Source organism: Orcinus orca, chromosome 2 (assembly GCF_937001465.1).
Source record: "Orcinus orca chromosome 2, mOrcOrc1.1, whole genome shotgun sequence".
Classification (NCBI taxonomy): Eukaryota; Metazoa; Chordata; class Mammalia; order Artiodactyla; family Delphinidae; genus Orcinus; species Orcinus orca.
In genome coordinates, this window is record NC_064560.1 from 181,890,985 (window position 1) to 181,915,609 (window position 24,625).

Consider the following 24,625-nt stretch of genomic DNA (forward strand, 5'->3'; position numbering starts at 1 on the left):
AATGTCTGCCCAAGGCAAGTCATTTTAGAAGCAAAAGTGAAATGACCATCTCAGTTATTCACAATCTAAGAGCCAGAAGCTAAATTACTCTCCATATTGGAGGGAACTATATTGAGACTACAAATAAAAAGTTACAAAGGCATGGCTTATGGTAACATTTAGCATTAAAATAACCGTGCTTACTTTGTACAGCTGGGTATATAACACACTTACCTGAATTCAGAAGAGAGGAGATGTGTGAGGCAGAGAAGTAAAAACAACTGAACAAATATAAGATGATGAAATACAGAAGGCAAAAAAAGCAGTAAATTAAGAGTAATGCAGGTACAGACATCAGTCTTTGATACACATTATGTTTGCAGATAAAACAAGAAAAGAAACTGAAGCGGGGAAGGAAGTATAAGACTTAAGCAGCTTTAGAGCCTAGTATTGTTCTCAGTCAGCCTTGTCAATTTCTGTTCCCTATGAATCTCATAAAACCCTCTAATTCAGTCAGATCAATTACCTCACATTAAGATGATCTGTATCTCCACCTAGAACACTGACTGGCATTTTATAAGTTGTCCACAAATATTTGTTGAGTTAAAGAATGAATGGAACCTGGAAACTGGTCTTTCCATCCCCATACTTACTGTGGTGCTCCTAGAACAAAGCACAACCTTGCCTGAAAAAGTTTCAGCGTTACTACACCCCCTACCAGACTGTCTCCACTCCCACGCTATAGAAGGAAGGTATATGTGCCTCCACCAATCAGTAAACAAAATTTTCACCTCGGACCATTCCTTTGTTTTCTGGCTATAAAAACTGATCAATAACACATGTTTGGGCTCGACTCTCCCAGACTACTAGGAAGTCGGCCCGCTATTCTGGCAGCGACCTTCCCTCTAATAAATTCTATCTTCTTTACATTCTGCCTTATGTCTGGAAATTCTTTTCCAACCCGCGTTTAGACCATGACATTTACATCTTTGTTTCCACTTTCACCTTTTAAACTGCCCTTCTTGAATCTTATACAAATGATTCAAGGTACCTCTTAAACTTCTCATTTCTATTTAGACAATTTTTTGATAATTTTAGCCCCAAATAATTTATCTTATGAAATCAAAATGTTTATTTTTGGTTCTATTAATGTAACTGATTATACAATGTGGTATGATATCTTATATAGTTATTTTGTGGTGTATATATTTAGTTTTCTGTATGTGTTTATCTGTGTATTTCTAAACAATACCGTGGTAAGTTTCTTAAGGGTCAGGGGCCTACTGTATACATTTTTACATCTCTTTAGTTCCCAGAATAATATTATACCATGATATGGATTCAGTAATCATTGAAGGGGTCATTCAACAATCAGTGAAGGAATGGAAGAATCATAGGAAAACAGCTGAATGAAGCCAAGTCCTAGACTCTTTTTCACCTACTACTTCAGGAAATGAGAAAAAGTGATCGTTGAGTAAGTTTCCCTTCAAATTAGGTCAGAACAGGAAAGGTTAATGATAATTTAACTACAGGTTTGCCTAGCAAAGCATTTGCCGTGGTGCTTCTCTATAGTAAGAGTGAACCTTTTGCAAAATTGGTATTATAAGCAATTAGGTAAATTAAACAATAACACAAAACTTCCAAGTATTATTTTCACTCAAAACATCACAATCTGCAAAGGAATAAAAAAACTATCTTGCAAATTGTTCTTTTCTTTATTTTTTGATATGTTCATTTCACCAGGCAAAATACATACATTAAACCTCTACCCACAAAAATGAATTCAAAAGACTGCTTGTTTATAAATGAACAAGGACAAAGAAAAGGGGAAAAAAGTACAACAGCAAAGAGTATCTCTTAACACCATCTTGAAAGTCAAAGAACAGTGGATTCAGTAGAACAGCAAGAAATGGAACATAAATGCCTACTAAAAGGTATAATTATAAGAAGCAAGCTGAGTCACCTAGTGGAGCAGAGGAAACTCTCAGGAGTTGGATAACCCATTGAAGAAGAAGATGGGGATAATCTTAGATGACACAGCTGAGTTTAAACTTGTGGGACAGTTTGACTTCTGGTCTCCTTGCTGACCCACTGGCAGTTTAGGCCAGGCTATTCTTCAATACCATAGGGCAGTTGACCTGTTTTTCCAGAGAAATTTGATCTGGATTTGGCAATACCAGGCTGGTTCAGGGAGACACAGAGAAACACAATGTTATCACCATGGTATTACCACAAAATGAAAAGTATCAGCCATAATGTTCATCATAAAAGACCAAGGAACTCCCCAGTACCCACTGTTAGATGACCAAAACCTGGTTCGTTGCCTTTTTACATTGCAGGAAATTCTTCAGACCCCAAGCCAAGCCTACAATAATCTGAGCTTGCAAAAGAAGCCTTTACATGCTTTGCCTTGAAATGTGAAAGGCAAAGATGTGATCACTAGACATCTGGGGAGAGAACTAACATTAAAGACAGTGATGAAAAAAATCAAAGAATGAAAAAAAGGGAAACTGGTAAAAAAAATAATAATAATAAAGCAAGAAAGGAGAGGAATTAAGAGAGAATTAAAAGATATTTTTTACAGTGTCAGAAATTAGCATAAACATTGAATCTATTGAACAGGAAAAGCAAGCTATTATATGTAAAAGAAACATTCAGAAAACAAGAAAAAATTATATGTATAACAAGATTGATGTATACCTAATAAGACCTATCTATCTATCTATCATCTATCTATCTACCTAGCTACCTATCTAGAGAGAAATGTCAAAGAAATTTCTCATAAAGTATAATAAGACAACTCAAAATATAAATAATAGGAGAGATAAAACATTTTTTAAAATAAAGAATAAAAATGAGTGACATTCAATCATAAAGATATCTAAGAAGAACAGACCAAAATAAAGAATTCATTGAAGAAACAATATGAGAAAATTTCTCCAAACTAAAGTACAGGAGTCTCCAAACTAAAAAAGCTTGTGGAAGATCCCCCCAAAATGAAATAAATTATAATAACCCACATAATATGCATATCACAGTGAAATAAATCTGAGAATATATCAGTAATAAAATATCCGAGGAAGAATAGAAATAAAATAATATAAAATAAAAATTAAAATAAATAAACAGGAATGTAGGAAACAAACATAACACAGAGACGAAGAGTATCCCAAGATAACAGCTGCTTAACAAACTTAGAGAGTGACAGGTCTAATTCAGAAGAAGTTGGGATATAAGGTTTCAGCAAAAATGTCTCCTTTATCTTTCTTTTAATTAGTAAAACATTTTTTAATGAACTGTTACTTTAAACTGTATCTGTGTATTTAGGAAAATTTTAGACATTGATATCTATAATAAAGAAGAAAAATGATCTGAGAGATATGCAGAAAGCAAAGAATGTGAAAAATCAAGAAAATTATAAAAAATATATGAGAAAAGAAATAAAATGAAAGGCAACATACTCAGGTCAATAGCGAATAGCATCATAATGAAAACTGTATATACTGACTCAAACAAAGTATTTAATTATATAATGAAGGTGGGAAAGGAAAAGTAGGAATATGAAGAATATAAGAAATCTAAAATCATAAAATATAAAAGCAAAATATAAAAAAGATCCTATTTAAAGTGGTAAATGGTAAATGATATGACAAAATAATATGCTCATATTAATTAGACATGATGGAGTTAGTGGAAGCAAAATATGTTAATATGGTATAAAGTTATTTCTCCTGGGGAATAATACACACGTGAGGAAGTGTTAGAACACAAACTGTTTCTTTTCCTTAAGGCATATAGGTTATTAAAAAAAAAAAATCAGGGGCTTCCCTGGTGGCGCAGTGGTTGAGAGTCCACCTGCCAATGCAGGGGACACGGGTTCGTGCCCCGGTCTGGGAAGATCCCACATGCCGCGGAGTGGCTGGGCCCGTGAGCCATGGCTGCTGAGCCTGCGCATCGGGAGAGGCCACAGCAGTGAAAATCTATCTAATAATTTGATAAAATAAACAAATGTAACCATAAGTAAATTTCATGGTAAAATCATTAAAAAGCTTTTCTTTAAATTATACATTGATATTATTTTGGTGTTATTATTGATTCTGTGATTATATTGAATAATAAAGCATAAGAACAATTTTGTTGATGTCATTTGTTACCCAGATTTTCAGAATAGGAGAAAGACATTTAAGATGTAAGACTGATGAAACTGAGTAACAATCCTGTAGTCCTGAATATGAATAAAGAATGTCAATAGTCGTTTCTTAGCTCTGTACACTGTAACGACCCAGAAATAATGACCAACACAGTGGCATTGGTCCCAGATTATGGGACCTTAGAAAACCTTAAGTCCCAGATTATGGCCGCTATACACCAGTGGTTCTCAACTGACCTGATGGGTTAACCCTTTCCTGCACAGTTATAATAATGGTATTTTGCTTATGTTAACAAAGAATCTTTATCTTTTAGACTTCATATCAAAATATTTTTAAAAGAAATATTATGGTGTCTGAGATTTGCTTCTACATTTTGTGATGGAAGAAAGGAAATGCATTGGACTATTGATGCAACAAAACTGATCATGAGTCAATAATTGCTGAAGTCACATATTTGGGGGTTATTATGTTAGTCTATCTAGTATAGATTAGCAATTTTTAATAATTATTTTAAAATAAACATACAAAGCAGTTAACTCTACAGAATTCCTTTTGGTGTGGCTGAGTGCCTCTTCCCTTCTCAAATTAAATACAAGATTGGAGGTTTAATATCTGACAAAATAGACTAGCAGGACCCAGAAGCAGGAAGCAGTACACAAGGATGAAGATACCACACTGAAACAGGAAATTTTCCAAAAGCAAAATACTTAACATTAAAACCCAACACCTACTTAATGAGCATTCCCCTAAAGTTGAATAAATAAACAAGGAAGCAAATTATCAAGAATAATGATTTAGGGCTTCCCTGGTGGCGCAGTGGTTGAGAGTCCGCCTGCCGATGCAGGGGACACGGGTTCGTGCCCCGGTCTGGGAAGATCCCGCATGCCGCGGAGCGGCTGGGCCCGTGAGCCATGGCCGCTGAGCCTGCGCGTCCGGAGCCTGTGCTCCGCAACAGGAGAGGCCCCAACAGTGAGAGGCCCGCGTAACGCAAAATAATAATAATAATAATAATAATGATTTAAAAATTTTTCCAGACCTTAAAAATGAGTGGCATAAGTTGCCTCCAAAATCTCCCCAACATTTACAGACTTAAAACTTTTTAGTGGTTTTCTGTGCAAGATTCAGCAACTTGTTTTTCACCTTGGAGGAAATACGTGAACTTGGCAATATGTCCTAGACAATCAGACTCCAAGAAACTTCATCAAGGCGGTGGGCCTCTGAGTTTTTATGGACACATATTTTGAGACTGAGACTATGTAAATAACCCATTCCCCTTTGATATTTCTTCCACTGGATTTAGTATTCATTGATGATTCTTACTTGAATAGATTGTTACTCTAACAGTTGAGAAATAATAATATTCTGGTGTCTTCATGAGTTTTATATTTGTTAGTTAGCATTCTATTTAAGGCAGAATTCCTTTCTTCTCCGTATTTTAATAAATTATTTATGTAAGTATGGACTATATCGGTAATCTATTATCAGTATTTGTTTTGATGTTCAAATAGCCCCAGATTGGACAGTGGGAGTTCCTTCAAGATGCCTCCTTTATTGTTTTGAGATTTCATCATTCTTTGAGCACCGTCTTAACATAAGATGTTTTAAGTTCATCTTGAACTTTTCCTGCCCCAGCCCTGAAATCAGCCATTCAGAGCTCAGATTCCTTTTAGTGGAAAATAGTATTTAAAAACCAAGATTTAGGTTATTTCTTCTATATTCTCAAAATGGCTAGAGCTAAGATATATATATATGTAGGCATAGCACACACACAGACAGACTCAAGTATTTCCACATATACATACATACATATCTACCTATTTTTCTATTTATCTATCATCTATGAAAAACCGAGCTTATCAATACCTCCTAATCCAATCTAGCACTATGAGGTGTCTGTCTTCCTATATTTCCACATCCCTTCTCCAGCAATGAGAAATCTGCCACTTATTGTTTTCAATATGTTCACTAATTTTCTCAAATCCTCTTATAAATATCTCCTGAAAAGGTGGACTGCTTTGCAGGACCTATACTCACATGTCCTGTCCATGCACGTTGTTTTCCTGACTCTGAGGCCATTGAACAAGCTGGCTGAGTTTTCTGAATTCACCCTAGACATCTGATGCTACCAATAAGAATAGCTGCACTGATAGAGTACCAGCAAGGCACCCAACTGGAGGAAAGGTATATGAATTCATTTATTGAATCCTATGTTTAATATCAACCAAATGCCATAGTATAAGTATCAAAACTGAAATGATTTGATCCACAAATTAGATTATATCCTGGTGTTTTGTATTTTTTTCAAAACATAAAAGTTTGAGAGAAAAAGATTTTGAATGACAGATTAGATTTTAAAGATGTTCTATAATATCTTAGTTTATGAAGAAGAAGAAGTAGAATGAGAAGGAGAACGAGAAGGAGAAGAGGGAGAGGGAGGGGGAGAAGATGGGGGAGGAGAAAATCAATACTTTCCCATGTAACTTTGCTACAAATACTTAATGAATATGTAGTTTGAATTTTAAAAGTTCAGCTAGATATTTACAACAAGGTAGAAGTCAAGAACAGAAATGTAACCTGACTTATTTTGGGGGAGTAAAGATGCATGTCTTCTTTTTTGTTGTTTAAAACTATTCATCTTTAGACTTTGTTTTCCCTTAGCATTTGTTTCTGTGAGGTAGCACTATCATCCCCTCAAAATGACAGTGACTTCAAAGTAATAGCTCTTACTGCCACTGTCAGGTTTTGTTTTGTTGCACCTAGAATAAGGCTTTTTATCTGACCATTTGGAAGCTTTTTATGGAACAAATCACCCTTGCTCATTTCCACTGTCACCTTCATTCAAGCTTCATTTTATTCATCCCCTCACTGAACTCATAAAATGCCATTTTGTCAATAGACATTCACTTCAATTTCCAAAGAGGTAAATGCAAGGTTTACCTAGTTACCAATTCAGAGCTGACCTTTGAAATTTAAACATAACAAGAAGAACATTCTAATTCTATAGAAAAGAGCAGTTTGAAATATCTTCAACAAATATTCTCAAATATAGACTTTTCACACTGCCAAAAATCATCATTCGCCTTCCCTACTTCCTCAATGAAATATATGCTTAGATTGAAAAGCACATATAAAATAAATATCTCTTGGCTTCTAAAAGAAATTAAAAGCAGCAGAGCATGTTATCATAGTCTTAAGGCTTTGTGTAGGCTTAAAAATAGGTATTGTGAAGCAGATTATTTTCATGTCTAAGATTTGAACCAAGTTCATAGTACTGGATTTTCTCAGGTTTTATACATTTTCTATGATCTGAGTTGTCATCTCTTCGTTAGCACAAAATATGAAATTATTCAAGATTAAGCTATCTGATATTTGGTAATGATGACACAGTAAAGTGATTGTTCAAACCCTCCCACAAATTATAAGAACAGGATTAAATTTGAAAATGAATTGTTTAAAATAACTGGAATGTATCTAAAAGATGACAGAAGCCAGAGGAGAGTTTATTCTTGAAAAGTTACAAATAGGAGGAAAACTATGAAGGTCAGAATATTACAACAATACATTCAAGAAAGGAACTGTTAACTGAGAATTCTATATCTGTCAAATTTCAGATAAGCAAAAACTGAGAATATCTGGAGGCAGCAGATAGGCTCTATAAGAAATGCTAAAAGTGGAGTGTGACACCAGAAAGCAACTTGGATTTCAGAAAGCAGTGATGAGCACTGGAAATGGTAAATATGTGGGTAAACACAATATTTTGTTAGTCAAATGTTTACCATTTCTTTTCTTAATTTCCTTTAAAGAGCGTTATCCATTGAAAGCAAAATTATAAAGCACTACTGAGAAATTAACATATATAAGACCATAGTGATACAAAGAGTACAGAGTAGGGTAGAAAATGGAAATATGCAGCTCTAGAGTTCCTATATTTTCCTAGAAGTAAGTCAAGTCAGAATTACCTCTAAGTAGATTGGGATAAGTTAAAGATATATACTTTCATTCCTAGATCCTTAAAATATATACTTTAATTCTAATTCTTAAAAATAATGCAAAGAAATATAGCTAGAATGCAAATAGTGGAAATAAGATGGAATACTATAGAAATATCTGATTAACAGAAAGGCAGGAAAAAGGAACAGAGAAATAACAAAAAAGAGAAAGAAAATGGAAAATAGCAAAATGGCATATCAAACAGTATTTCTATTAAATATAAATAGGCTACACACGTGTTTTGACTTTATTAAATTAATATTGGGTTGGCCAAAAAGTTCATTCGGAGTTTTCCATAACATCTTACAGAAAAACCTCAGCAAACCTTTTGGTCAACCCAATATTTGTTAAGGGTGCCAGATGATGAGCTGAAATTCAACAACAGACCACAAGAGAAATTGAAATAGGGAAGTTATCACTCACAGGTCCTGGAGGAAGTATAGTACATGATGACATGCCCCATGGGACCACACAGGGAGGTGAAGGCAAAGTGCAGAAGAGAAAGAGGCAAGACCTGGGCACAGGCCTTTATTAGGGTTCGTGGGTGCAATGCTTTTGGGTTCCCAGGCCAGAACTGGATTGGTCAACTTAATCCAAAAGAGTAAGAGTTTTGGTCAGACCCCCAAAGAGTTTGGTCAGCTCCTGGGTGCATAAGCATACAGGAGCTGGGAGGCAGGAGAGACTGTTAATCACAAGGGCTGTTGGGGAAGTCCTATCAGGAACTCACATTTGTTTGTGATTGCATGGCTACCATCTAGGGTGTGTGCTTGCATGGAGGGCTAGTCAGTTTAGGACGCAATACCATGGAGTAGCTTAGCTAAACTCCTGACAACACCCAATCAAAATGCAGTGAGTTTTAGATTATTTACAAAAGCAAGAGCCATTTGCATGTAGTCTAAAAGAGACATGCTTTAAATGTGACCCAAACAGATAGAAACAGCATAAAAAAAAAATGCTATATAGGAAGTAAGCCAAAAAGAATTAGAGGGGTCATTCTCAGTGTTTCCTAAAGAAAACTAGCCAAAATAATAGTAGTAGTAAAGGTGTAGAAGATCTAAATGACATTATTAATCATCTTTTAATCCACTGACATTTACAAAAGATTATACATCCAAAATACAGAATACACATACATTAGAAAATGTTTGAAAAGAAAGAGCTGAATTCAATTATTTAAGCTACCTTTATAGGAAGCTAGAAATATAAAGAAAAAAACTAAGCATTAAGTGAAAGGGTAAATACAAAGATTATAAAAATAAAATAAAAGAGAAATAAAAAATAAAATGCTGTTCTTTAGAAAGGTCAGAAAAGGCCATCACACACACACAAAATACTCAACATCATTAGTTATAGGAAAAAGACCCTTTCAACTGTAACGAGACTCCACTATACACCCATTAGAATGGCTAAAATGAAAAATACTTATAATGTCAAGTGTTACAGAGAAAATGGAACAGCTGAAACTCTTGTACACTGAAGGATATTAAAAATATTATGAGAAGTCATACACAAGAGTACGTGCCATACAATTCCCTTTATATGACATTTTTAAAAATGGAAACTTTTTATAGTGACGGAAAGCCAACCAGTGATTACCTGGAGACTGAAGGTAGAGAGAGGAATTAACTACAATGTGCTTGAGGAAACTTCTGGGAGTGATAAAAATGTTCTGTATTGTGACTGTGGCTGGCGTTTGTGGTTGTGTATGTCTAACAAACTCATTGAATTCTACACGTTACATGATGCAGTGTATTATATGTCACCGATACCTCAATACAGTTTGTTTCAAAAATAAAAGGAAAACAAGGTAAATAAAAAGATTAAACCATTTGTCATGAGGAGGCTGGTTAATTTATTCTAGAGTCAAGTCACTGCAAGTGAAATATGTGCTGTTGGGAGGAAGGTATGTAAGGAAAAGAGAAGACAGGAACTGTCAATTAGGGAGTGCCTGCTTTGGGATAGGAAATTTACCAATTTCCACAATGGCAAGCTAACATAGGTGCTCTCCCACCTAAAAGATGAGAAAACTGTCCAATAACACTTATTATAAGATCACACAGAATAGTAAAGGTCTAGGTCATTCAGATCTTAAAGACTGCGTTCTTTGTTACCTCTCACCTCTCTTTGCTGCTTGCTGCTCACCGTGATAGTTTGTGAAAGTATGAATGAAAATGGCTTTAAAAGACCTTATTTATTTTTATTAGTAAATAGCCTGGAGTAACACAGATACATGATAGATAACTTAAATTTTAGAAAGCAAAGAGCAAGCACAGCCCTTGATTTATTTATTTTAATTCAATATTAAAATCTGTTGTTGCTAGCACTGTTGTGCTGGTTAATGCTTAAAAAACCACTTTGGTAGAAAGAAAAAAAATAAAATCCTGAGCTTGGAGCATTTGATAATTTTCATGGTGTGAATATTCCCAGCATGCCACTTTCAAGCGATAATGCAAACACCAAATTGGGAAGACATGTGAACAATGGCTTCTACCCTGGCTGGTGCAAACCAGCTCCAATACATCACTGCCTTTAGCCTATGTAATAAACAGGATGGATCAGATTTGTTAAGTTTATTTTCCTTCACAGCTTTTACATTAATAGCGAATTTCTTTGGCAGGTGTTAAAGTAAGTTTAGTTTCATGCACTCATTAATAGAATTGAAGCTTATTAACAGGTTTGTGTTACTTACAAGAGGGAAATTTCCTGGTAACAAGGTGATCTATTGCATCAACAATACAGGTGACTGCAGTCTTCAAACACAGCTCTTTCCATGATGGTACATTTATAAAAAGAAGTTAAGGCCTTCCTTGATTCATTTTTTTTACAGCTCATTTTCTGTCCTTCAGAAATCCTAACTGGCTTTACTATGAACACACGCCTCACCCCTTCTCATCACTTTCACTTGACACAGCCATCCCCTGGAATATTGTAATAGCATCCTAACCTGTCTCTCTTCTCCTCTCGCCCCTTCCATGGTCTAGTCCAAACCAACATGATACTTCTAACGTTCCAGAATGATCTTTTTATTGAAGTACAGTTGATTTACAATATTATATTAGTTTCAGGTGTACAACGTCGTGACTCAACATTTTTATAGATTATACTCCATTTAAAGTGGTTATGGGGCTTCCCTGGTGGCGCAGTGGTTGAGAGTCCGCCTGCCGATGCAGGGGACGTGGGTTCGTGCCCCGGTCCAGGAGGATCCCATGTGCCGCGGAGCGGCTGGGCCCGTGAGCCATGGCCACGGAGCCTGCGCGTCCGGAGCCTGTGTTCCGCAACGGGAGAGGCCACAGTGGTGGGAGGTCCACGTACCGCAAAAAAATCAATAAATAAATAATTAAAAAAATAAGGTGGTTATGAAATAAAGGCTATAATTCCCTGTGCTGTACAATATACCCTTGCTATTTATCTGTTCTGTACATAGTAGTGTGTATCTCTTAATCTCAGTGTCATCTGGATACTGCTTGACTCAATTCTCTTTGATGGCTCTGCATCACATTCACAGTTGAAAGCATTGTCCTCAAGGTTACCTACAATGGACTACATGACAGGCACACCTGTCTCCCCTCTAACATCGTCTCCTGTTGCTTATCCTCCTCACTCACTGCTCCCCTAATGCCCTTGGCACTGTTGGCCTTAGGCTGCTTCCTCCATCTGCAACTCTCTTCTCCTAGATTCCCATATAGTTCCCACCTTCATATCTTCCATGTCTTTGCTCAAATCACCTTCTCAGTGAGGTCTTTCCTTCTGCTCTCTTTAAAATCACACACCATCACTCTTTTCCTAGCCAGCCCTGCCCCACTGCACTAACTACCCTCCCTTTCTGTTTTATGTTTCTCCACAATACTTATGGCCTTCTAATAACTATTAAATGCACTCATTTATTGTATTAACTGTGTCTTATTTTCTCACTTCAATGTTAGCTCAATGAGGTCAGGGACTTTTAGAAGTCTGCATAGAATACAATATCTTGTAAATTGTTTTTTTATTTTTTGGTACGCGGGCCGCTCACTGTTGTGGCCTCTCCCGTTGCAGAGCACAGGCTCCGGACGCACAGACTCAGCGGTCACAGCTCACGGGCCCAGCCACTCCACGGCATGTGGGATCTTCCTGGACCGAGGCACGAACCCATGTTCACTCAACCACTGCGCCACCAGGGAAGCCCTTGTAAATTGTATTGATAGATGCTCAATACAATTTTTAAATAAAAGAGTGAATTGAAATGTTAGGATTAAATTCACCATGCATTTAGGGAAACATCTGATTAGAGTCCCTGTCTCATTTCATATTAGAAGATTGCTTTTGTGTCTGAGAAAAATTTTCCTGAAGGAAAACATTTAATAAAAACAATTTGGCCAGGAAGAAAAAGATTTGCCCAAATCTCTACTGCTGGAAATGGAACAGAAAAGGAATTATAAAAGTCTGAGTTACTACCATGGGATTTTGCCCATGCTGCAAATGATTATTAAGATCCTTTTAATATGCTTAGATATTCTGTGATAAATTTAAAGAGATTATTTTACATATTCTGTATGATCCATTTGTTGATGTCGTTGTCTTCTAGTGTAAATACAATTTCATTAACAAATATTTCTTTAAAACCAGTAAGTCAGATGTGAGCTAGAAAGCTGGGATATGACAGAATATAGCACATGATTCATAAGCATGAGAAACATTAGGAAAAGCACATGAAAATTGCAAGAAAATCAATAACGCACAATATCATCCGCTAAGTGCCAAAGTTGGAATACAGAATGGAATATGAAAAAGAAGTTTGGAATATGGAAAGCCTCAGGAGCAGAGTAAAAAGAATTTTTGTGATGACCTGTGACATATGGGGAAAGCTCCACAGAGCAGGTGGTGGTCACACTGAGCATTTAGCAACTTCCAGTAACTTGTGGCAAAACCAGAGGAAAGTTAGCCTTGATAAAATACTGCACTCTCAGATTTAGTCTTCTCTGAGGATTAATCCCTGATTGATTTAGTAATAAAGGATATCTTATATCCATTTATTATGTTACTTGAATCTTTTATTTGTAACATCATTGACATGAGGTGATCAGTTGAGAATGACTATATTGCCCCTTCCAGGTGAGGAATATTTCACTCTATTGTCCATAGGCAATTACATAAAAGAAACTTTAAGGAGGACTGTGCAATACCACAGATTTGCACAACTTTGGTGCCTTCATTCATCACATGGTATTCCATAAGAAATGTCACCCCTTGGAGAATGACCTCATACACAGTGTGAATGGTGCCCTCAGGGGCCCTGCTATTCGGTGGGGTCCTGATGGAAATGGATTTCTTTAGAAAGAACCCTTTGTATGTAGGGCTAAGAGAATAGTCTTACAGTAGTGCATCAGTCAAGGTTCATCCAGAGAACCAACAGGAGATTATATACTAAGAGATTTCTCGCAAGGTATTTATACAATTGTGGGGTCTGGTTAGGCAAGCTCAAAATCTGTAGGGCAGGCTAAATGGAAAGGCTGATAGAAGCTGCAGTTTACAGGCAGAATTTCTTCTGGGAAATCTCATTTCTGCTCTTAAAGACTTTCATCTGATTGAATCATGTCCACCCAGATTATTAGGATAAATCTCCTTCACTTAAAGTCAACGGGTTATGAACATTAATCACATCTACAGAATAACCTTCACAGCAACACCTAAATTAGGGTTTGATTGACTGGGAACAATAACCAAGTGGAAGCATAAAACTATCACAGGTATAGACTGATCTTTATCTCCCTCTGTCTCTTTCTCTCGCTCTCTTCCTACTTGTGTTATCCTTTTTGATGCCCTAGCATTCAATGCCACGTTATTGGATTTATATCTTTATTTTACTGGGAAATTTATTGTCACTTTCTTCTGCACTTGTTAAAAACTCATATCATTTATATCAAAACTCATTACAATTATGCAACATCCTGCAATAAATTCTGTAAAGTCACACAATTGTGCTTATTGATACAGGGTTTCAGTTCTCTGTCCATCACTTTCTAATCTGTGAGTTACCCATGGATGTACTTCAGAGTCACTCAGAAAACTGTAAAAAAAAAAAAAAAAATAGTGTTTCAGGCCCTCGCCTTAGACCTGTAAGACAGAAATTTCAGAGTTGGTGTCTAGGAATGCACATTTTTAATAAAATTGTTCCCCCCGATGATTTATATATACTGGGTTGACCAAAAAATTCATTTGGGTTTTCCATAAGATATGGAAAACCCGAACAAACTTTTTGGTCAACCCAATATATAGTCAGTGCTGAGAAGTGTTATAGTTTCATGGGTGATCGCCTGTGTTCTCTCCTGAATACAGCTGTATAAAAGTTTCTAACACTTTCCCCCATTTTCCTTGCTTTTTTTTCTTTTGTTCATTTTTGGTAAAGGTGAAGATGGAGTGCTTTTCAGAGCAATCTTTTGCTTGGAATTCAACCTGAAAACAGACATTTTTTTTTTAAGACAGTCAACATGAAACTGTATGTGAAACATCAATAAACACACAGCCTGGCCTTCCATAAAAGCCCAGGGAAGTTCAATCCTCAATATTATGTGTACTGTGTTAAAATTACACTCTGTCCAAAGCTGCCAATCAATATTACATTTTTCAAGGAGGGACAATACCCAAAGGAAGCAGGTTTCAACTTAAGTAGTGAAGATTTTCTACCCTCTTTGAACTGCACCACATGGAGGTGAATCTGTTTTTCTTAGATTGTCCTATTAGTCAGGATTCTCCAGAGAAACAGAACCAATAGGATATCCATATATGTGTGTGTGTGTGTGTGTTTGTGTGCATTCATGTGTGTGTGTGTGTGTGGTGTGTGTGTGTGTGTATACAAGGAGATTTACTATAAGAATTGGCTCACGTGGCTATGGAGACCAAAAGTCTTATGATCTGCCTTCTGCAAGCTGGAGAACCAGAAGAAAGCCCCTGGTCAAGTTCCAATCCAAGACTGAAGACCGGAGAGCCAGGGCAGCCTATGGCATCAGTCTCAGTCCAAGACCAAAGCCTTGAGAACAAAGAGGCTGCTGGGGAAAGTCCCGGAGTCCAAAGGCATGAGAACCAGGAGCTCTGATGTCCAAAGGCAAAAAACGCTGACGGTCTCAGCTCAAGAAGAGAGAGGAAATTCATCCTTTAAGGCCCCAACGGACTGGGTGATGCCCACTTGAATTGGTGATGGTGGCTGTCTTTACTCAGCCTGTGGAATCAAATGCTTACCTCTTCCAGAAATACCCTCCCAGACACACACAGAAATAATGTTTTACCAGCTAACTGGGTACCCCTTAACCCAGTCAAGTTGACATAAAGTTAAACCATCACAGCTGTCAATCCTTATCTTACCTTTTCAGCAGTGTATAATTGGTCTATATCAGGGGCAAGATTTGACCTTTTCATAAAACAGCTATAGATCAGAGTAGGAAAGTTCAGTGTGGTGGTAGCATCATGAGGTACATTAGCAAAACAACTGGATTACTTCAGGGATGTTTCTTTTATCTTGATTTTGGAAATCTGTTTACTTCTCTGTATAACTGTGGTTTAAATGTATAAGGTCTTACCTTAGATTTTCTTAATTCTTATATAAGGAAATAAAACCTACACACAATGATGTTTTCAAGTAGTGTTTGTTAAGGCAAGTGATATTTATATGCAAAACAATTCAGGAAAAGAAGTATGAAATTCTTTGCTGGGGAAATGTGGTGCAGGTAATGACTAGCTATTAATTAGCACTCCCAGGGACCCACCAGGTTACAAGACCTAAAGGTTAGTCTTTCTAGGAATAGCTAGTTTCAAGCATTAATTACTTGTCATAAACTATTTTCTCCAATTCAAAAAGGACCATTGATTACTACAGTAGTAGGTGATAATAGCAATTAAGTCAATTGGGTAAGTTCTTTAATAATTTCAGAGAGTTAGACTTTACATGCTAATTCATTAAGGATTTAGTGACAAGTTTTACAAGAATAAACATCAGTGACTAAAGACACGCTATCCCTACATTTGTTGAGAAACAAATTACTCAATTTACTACTCAGCAGTGCTACAAAATGCAAACTTCTGTCCATATCTAAAGGAAGATGATGATGATAATGATGATGATTATGAAGATGATGGAAGTCTTTTTGCAGGGAAGCAAGGAAACATATCAAATGGAACCCATCATTTGGTGTTAGCCTCACATATTAGCATGTAAATTGATTTTGCTGAAGACCAATATAATATTAGCCTTTTAATAATTTAAATATTTAGGATGAAAAGATCAGTTACTCCTGTTGATCAATTTCATCATAAAATAGAACTACAGAAGTGTATTCCAAGTGGTCTAAGGTGCAGGCTTTGCCAAAAGGGAATTGAGAAGGAATGAAAAAAAAATAGTAATCAAAGTAACAGGATGTATTTGTTTTACTCCTCAAAAAGACCAGTTCCGAGTTGAAAATTGTTCTTAATCTGCCCAAATTTGCTTTTTAAATTTACTTATTATAGCACTGATAATGTCAAGTCATTTGTATATATATATAATCCTGTCACTGATAAGTCCAAGAAATTCATGGTGAGGAACTTTCTTATTTACCTGAAGCCTTTGTGTGTGTGTGTGTGTGTGTGTGTGTGTGTGTGTGTGTGTGTGTGTGAGATGAGAAAAGTTGAGAGTAAGACAGCGAGAGAGAGAATGCAAGAAGGTGCAGACACCATGAGGAAGGTGTAGATAAACTTAGATAAGGAATAATTGCTAAAAATCTGTGAGGCAAGTGTTCAAAGAAGAGTTTTGCCCAGGAAACTCAGAAGGAAATCATTCTTGAGAGTATTCTTTGTAAAATATCTTCATTGCCAAGTCGCATTTGAGATTGATGAGCCATGGGATACGAATAGCAGTCTATTCAATTTACCAAGTTGAATGGTTTCAATGGAACACCTTAGGTATAGTTGGGGGTGTCCACCATGGATAATATATTACCATATGTAACGAGGTTATCTCTCCTGAAAAACTAGAAACCATCTCACTGATGTCCAAGTGAAAATATTTAAAACACACCTCTATGTTTGCATAGATTCTGTCATCATCCCCTTGTCTCTAAAGTCCCAATGAGATATTCCTTATCTTAAAACTAATAGCAAGTATTTTTTATTTAAGTGAAGATGCACTGCCTTTAAATTTAATTGTCATTTTATGTTCTTACTCCTTCAGATAAAATTAATCTAATTTCATTCAGGCAATCACTTTAGAGTTAAACAAAGCTGGTCACCCTATAGGAATAAAGCACTTCTTTATGAATAAAGGCGAAATTTATAATTTTTCCCAATTATCTTTAGTGAATCCCCCAAATTTTATTTACTTATTTTTTAACAATTGAACTTTCTACAAATATACGCTTGCAAAATTATCTCAAAATATAGATTAAGAATAATATACCAAGAAAAAATGACTGGAAATATAGAAATAACTGAAATTTTACAAGGAGTTCAAAATTAGCTTTTAGTTTAAGTAGTAGAAATTGTATTTTATACAAATTAATTCTTTCAATGCAATTTCAGTAGAAATCATTTGCCATTTAAAATTGATGGTTGAGATAGGTGAGGCTGTTGTTGCTAAAATAAAACAGAAAATGGACTTGGATTTACACAGTGTTTTTTGTTTTACATTGGGTATTAAAGTAACTACTTCAAGTGCTACCCTAATTCATGCACTGTGCCTTACAGCAATTTTCCTGATAAGGTAAAAATCTGGAGGATAATTCATTACACTCGAGAAATAATGAGATATGACAAAATATCAGTGATGACTGGACATTATAGGGAAAAGCTATGATCCTTGCTGTGATCCTAGATTCAATATGAATCTCAGTGATATATTTTAATGTCTTGAATTAAACAGTACATGAAAACTGAGTATTGTACTGAGAAGAGGAAGTAAAACCACAAACCTGTCCTCCCATTAAAATAGAGATTAATACAAACAAGTGAAGAGCATTCAGACGCTTGGAACTTTTAATTTTCATGGGATATTAATTTTCATAACACAATTCAGGACCTTTTAAGAAGTAAATTAGATTTTGTTCAACCTAGGCTTATGCATTTAAATCCATTTCTATTGTCAAGGTGGTTCTTCCTCTTGGAAGGATTTGCATTATATTCTAAAGAAGCAAAGTTTCAGCTTTAGATCTCAGATGATAATATTTCATTCATTTGAATAGATAGACTTTGAATTAGACCTCTATTTGAGTCAACAAATTAAGAAGTATACATGGAATGTTACTTCAAGGAGTATAATGTACCTTTGGAAGATACATTATATATATATATGTATAAATGTGTATACATATATACATATATTTTATATTACATACACACATAGAGAGAGAGAGAGAGAGAGAGAGAGAGAGAGAGAGAGAGAGAGAAAACTCTGAAGTACCCAGAGAAGGCAGAAAAGAGAACTGTTCAACTTGTTGACTTAGAGCATCAGAGTTGATTTATCTTGGTGAAGGCAGTGTAGGAAATTTGGGTTGTGGAAATGCAGTATAGAGGAACAATGAATTGAAGGTCTTCCTTTAAGAGACACTGTCATATATGTCATACTTGTGGTTATGGTTCCAATTCTAATGCTACCATCAGACAGAAGATACAAGCAACATTGGTGATAGCTCAGTGCTGTTCTTTGGATAAGGTTGTAATCTCGGTCCTTCTCGATCCTTTCTTGTAAAGTGAATTCACCATTGGTCCTTAGTGGAGCCATTTGTTTTTCACTTCAGGAGTCTTTTGACTAATATGGGATATTGTTAGAATGGCATCACAGGTACCATGCTACTTAGTCATAACAAAGTGTTTCTAAATTTTAGCAGATGCATTGTTCTGGGACTCTACTAATAATGTATTCATTTACTCATTCAATGAGAACTTAGTGCCTATTTTATGTCAGCAGTTACCTAGACACTGGTGCAGTTTCTCCTTTACCTTGACAAATAGGAATCTTAATGGGAATTAAAACAGGGCAGGGCATGATCATAATACAATGTCACAAATACTAAAGCAATGAAGTAATAATGTATTATATATAGTTACATAGGTAAATATACTTACATAAATATAATAGGATAAATGTGAAATGTCCTATAATAGTGAGATAACATTTGGTCTACAGTTTCTTGAAAATATAACAAATAAAAGTATACAGAGAAAAAAAATTTCTTGACCACTGCCACCCTCTAGATGTGCTCCTTCACAGCAAAAGTCAACCAAAATACTGTCAGTATACCTTGTAACTGTTCTCCTTTGTCCCATTCTTGAATTACTCCAATTTGGGTTTCTTAAAATATGAACTCCACTGATTCAAATGAAGATTTATCTTGCCAAATTCAATGGTTGACTTTCTTTCCCTATCTTATTTCTTAGAAAATTTGGAAGAGGCAAGCATCATCTCTTTGAAATACTTCATTCTCAAGATTCATCGATATCATGTTCTTACTGTGTCCCTCCTTCCTCATGTACTGCTCTTTTCCAGCCTCCTTTTTATTAACTCTTTGTCTTTTGCCCAAATCCGTAAAGCAGAGAACTCTATATCTTGAAACTTCTCTCAAGTGGTAATCTTTCCTGTTATAATCCAGTCAAAAGGCTTTAAAGGTCCACTCCATACACAATATTCCTATACATTCATCTCTGTCCCAAACTCTCCTTGCCTCCACACTGACTTCTTTATCCAACTGCCTGTTCAACATCACTCTTTAATGGGTAATATGTATGTCAAAATTAACATATCTAAAGCAAAACTTTTTTTTTCTTTTAATTTTTTCTTCACTTGTTTTCCCTGTTTCAGTAAATAACAACTCTTATCTATTTTCTCAAGTCAGGACATGAGGGAGGATGGATTATTTTTCCCTTTCCATTATAGCTCACATCCAACCTTCCAGAAAGCCAGGTCATTTCTACCTCCAATATAAATCCCAAATCAGAGAGCTTCTAGTTTCTCACCATGCTCAGTAATAAAACACGAGGCCACACCACCACCATCTCTTGACTAAACTATTTCACAACCTTCCAAATTGTATCTTTGCTTCATTCCTACCCACCTCTTCCATCATTCGTATTCCACTCATTCTCCAAATAACATGAAAGTGATATTTTTTTATCAAAGCCCAATCAAATAATATCCACTCCCTTGCTTAAAACTTTCTAATGACTTCTAATTACACTTTGAACAAAACCCCAAATCCTTGTAATGGCCTTTTGTGATCTGACCCCTCCTTATCTTTCTGACCTGATCCCATACAATCCATCCACACCTTCCTGGCTCATGACACTCTGGACCTTTCTTTTTTTTTCTGTACCTTGAAGATGACAGATGTATACAATCTAGGCGCTTCCAAACTTGCTGGTTCTTCTACATCCAAGAAGCCCTTTCCCTGGACTGGATGCCTTCTTTTCATCAATTAGATCTCAGTTCAGATTTTGCCCCTTTAGGAAATTTTTTTCTAATCACACTAAAGTAGTCCTCCACATGTGTACCAACTAGTCACTCTTTCATTGTTGTGTTTTATTTCTCGGTAGTTGGAACTGGAACTAAATATTTATTTATCTATGCATATTTTCTAACTTTCCCACTAGAATATAAAATCCATGAAGGCAAACACTTTGTCTTTTTTTATTGCTGTATCTGTTGTGCCTTTAGGAGTGCTTACACACAGTAGATGTTCAGTGATTTTTTTGTTGAATAAAAGACTGGATGAATGTGCTGAATCCACTTATTCAGAGTACCAGGAGATATAAAAAGTGCCCTGCTGGGTCATGGTTGCAGACCCAGTCTTCAAGAGTGTTCATTGATGTGAAAAGTTTGTCCGCTTTTTAATCATATTTATCAACTGACATATATAGGTTCATATTCTAATTTACTCTGATTTCTCTTAAACAATATATTATGTATTTATAATGCATTTTGGAGGAATGTCTGACATTTTTTCTTTTTTTACTTAGAGAATGAACAGTTTATTAACAGAAAAGAGAGAGGAGGCAGTTTCCCACACATGTCCCAATATAGTTTTGGAGATTCAAAATGCAATATTCTGTATTTCAAATTTTAACCTCTTCTGAACTTGCATTAGCTTTGTCAGGGATGATATACAGTGTGTACTTTGCTACATGATTTCAGCTGAATGTTTCAAAAATCTTCAATAAATTCCAAAATTGTTATTTATTCAGCAGGACAAAGAGGGAATACTTGCTTGGGGTCAATCTCTTACCAAACAGTTTGGATTTTGGTTAGGAAAGCTAGACTTAATCATTGCAGTAAAACCTTCGGGATAGGTCTCCTCTTCTCATCGCATTTTCAGTCATTACTGAATGGCTGAATGTGCAGCAGGGTAGCAGTTAACCTAAGGGAGTCTATGGACCTTAAACTCACAATTTTATTTTGCTTCTCTAAATTTTCTATATGTTGAAATGGTCCACAATTTTTCTTCTTTTCACAGTCAACTTAACAAACCACTCACCTCAAAAGAATTGTACTGAAGAAAGTGTTTTTTTTAAAAGAAGATGTTTAGATTCCTACAACAGATTGCTTATGTTTTCTTCTGCTTTCCTCTTACTGTTCTTCATACATATATAGTACATAGACTGATTAAATAAACATATTAAATAATTATATTAAATAAACATATTTTATTTGTGATTAAATAAACATATTTCTAAATAAAGACATAGAGAGTGGTGTTGATACATACAATTAATTAAGATTTTATTTATTTTTTCTTTTTTAATTGATTATAACCATTTAAATTAAATTATTTAATTAAGATTTTTAATTAAAAATAATTATTCAGTTTTTCCATAATGCTATAAAAATCACATACTTGGTTGAAATAGTCTTGGCTGTAGCAAATACCATGAAATCTTGTTTTACTGGTTCTTTTTAAATAACAATGTAGTTATTCAATATTTCTGTTATGAAAAAATCTCCCTCCATCTCTTTCTTGATTTCCTTATAAATAAGATGTGACCCATGGTCCTTTAAAACAATTTTTAACTCATCCAAAAGAAATAAGAAATTATTATTTTTATTAGGAGTGTAAAAACATAACCATATTCGAGAATAGAAGTTTTCATAATATGTCTATATATCCACACAACTTCCCAGTTTTTCATGTTCACAATCATTTATTGAAAGTCTTATCTATATTTTAAAGAAAATAAAAACTAGAAGACATAAATATAAAACACTGCTGGATCTTCACTGTTTGTGTTTTGTTTATAAATGGCATTTAAACAATTGTTCACCATATATTCTTTTACTGGATATATATTTCCTTACTGGACAGATTTAATTTGATTTCATAGTTTCATTTTCTAGAACCAAGATCTCTTACCTGAAGCCTTACTGGTCTCATCCTAAGTTTGGATGAATCTGTTCAGGCTGTGAAAACTTGGCATACTTTAGGCAACATTTTGCTTCTGTTACGTGATGATATCGTTGTACTGAAAAAGATATCTTTGCTTAATAAATTAAAAGTAAGTAGAAGAAACAAGTTATGCTGAATAGGTTTGCAGGAATTATAACAATGGGTGGGAAAATCTTTTGTATATTTTCACTCTAGCCTCAAAAAGAAAAAACAAAGGTAATTTATGTTAAATGGAGGAGGGAACCCTGTCATTTAACAGTAAAGAGCTATAAAAATGGCTCTTTTATTTTTCAACCCAATGCAAAAAATTTATCTAGAAACAAATTTGTAGAAAGTCACAATTCTGCCTTAAGGGCTAAAGAAAGTACAAAATACCTGCGACTCTTTAAGAAAGGCTACATTTTCTTTGATCCTTTGTTAAAGTATCTTTTAATGGGATGGAAGATAGAAAACCACTCACAACAAGAATAAGGAAACACTTTGCTTTATTGCTTTTTACTTTATTGCACTTCACAGATATCCTGTTTTATTTACAAATTAAAGATTTGTTCCAACCCTTTTTTGAGCAGGTCTATTGCTGACATTTTTCCAACATTACTTGTCTTTGTGTCAAATATTGGTAATTCTCACAATGTTTCAATTTGTTTATTATTAGTATATTTGTTATGGTGAACTGTGATCAGAGATCTTTGATGTTACTATTGGAACTGTTTTGGGGTGCCACCAATGACACCCATGTAAGATTGCAAACTTAATCAATAAATGTGTGGGTTCTGACTACTCTGCTGGCTGGCTGTTCCCCATTCCTCTCCCTCTCCTCTGGCCTCCCTATTCCCTGAGACACAACAATACTGAAATTTGGTCAATTGACAGTCCTATAATGGTCTCTAAGTGAGAAAGAAGGAATCTCATGTCTCTCATTTTAAATCAAAATCTAGAAATGATTAAACTTAGTGAGGAAGGCATGTCAAAAATCAAAATGGGCTGAAAGCTAGGTCTCTTGTGTTCACTAAGTTGTGAATGGAAAGGAAAATTCTTGAAGGAAATTAAAAGTGCTACTCTAGTGAACACAGGAATGATAAGAAATCAAGTCTTGTTGCTGACGTGGAGAAAGTTTTAGTGGTCTGGATAGAAGATCAAACCAGCTACAACATTCCCTTAAGCCAACGCCTAATCTGGAGCAAGGCCCTAACTCTCTTCACTTCTGTGAAGAGAGAGGGGAGGAAGCCTCAGAAGAAAAATCTGAAGCTAGCAGAGGTTGATTTATGAGGTTTAAGGAAAGAAATCACCTCCATAACATAAAAGTGCAAGATGAAGCAGCCAGTGATGACATAGATGTTGCAGCAAGTTATCCAGAAGATCTAACTAAGGTAATTAATGAAGGTGGCTACACTAAACAACACATTTTCAATGTAGATGAAACAGCCTAATATTAGAAGATAACATCTAGGACTTTTATAGCTAGAGAGGAGAAGTCAATGCCTGGTTTCAAAGATTCAAATGATAGGCTGACTATTGTTAGGGGTTAATGCAGCTGGGGACTTTAAGTTGAAGCAGATGTCTATTTACTATTTTGAAAATCCTAAGGCCCTTAAGAATTCTGCTAAATCTACTTTGCCTGTGCTCTATAAACGGAACAGCAAAGTCTGTATGATAGTGTACATGTTTATAACATGGTTGGCTGAATATTTTAAGCCCACTCTTGAGACCTACTGTTCTGTAAAAAAGATTCCTTTCAAAATATTGCTGCTCATTGACAATGCACTTGGTCACACAAGAGCTCTGATAGATGTATGAGATTAATGTTGTGTTCATGCCTGCTAACACAACATCCATTCTGCCGCCCATCAATCAATGAGTAATTTTGAATTTCAAGTCTTATTATTTAAGAAATTTATTTAAGGCTATAACTGCCATAGATAGTGGCTCCTTTGATGGATCTGGGCAAAGTAAATTGAAAATCTTCTGGAAAGGATTCAACATTCTAGATGCCATTAAGACATTTCTGATTCATGGGTAGGTCAAAATGGCAACATTAACAAGAGTTTGGAAGAAACTGATTCCAACTCTCATGGGTGACTCTGAAGGGGTCAAGACTTCAGTGGAGGAAGTAAATGCAGATGTGGTAGA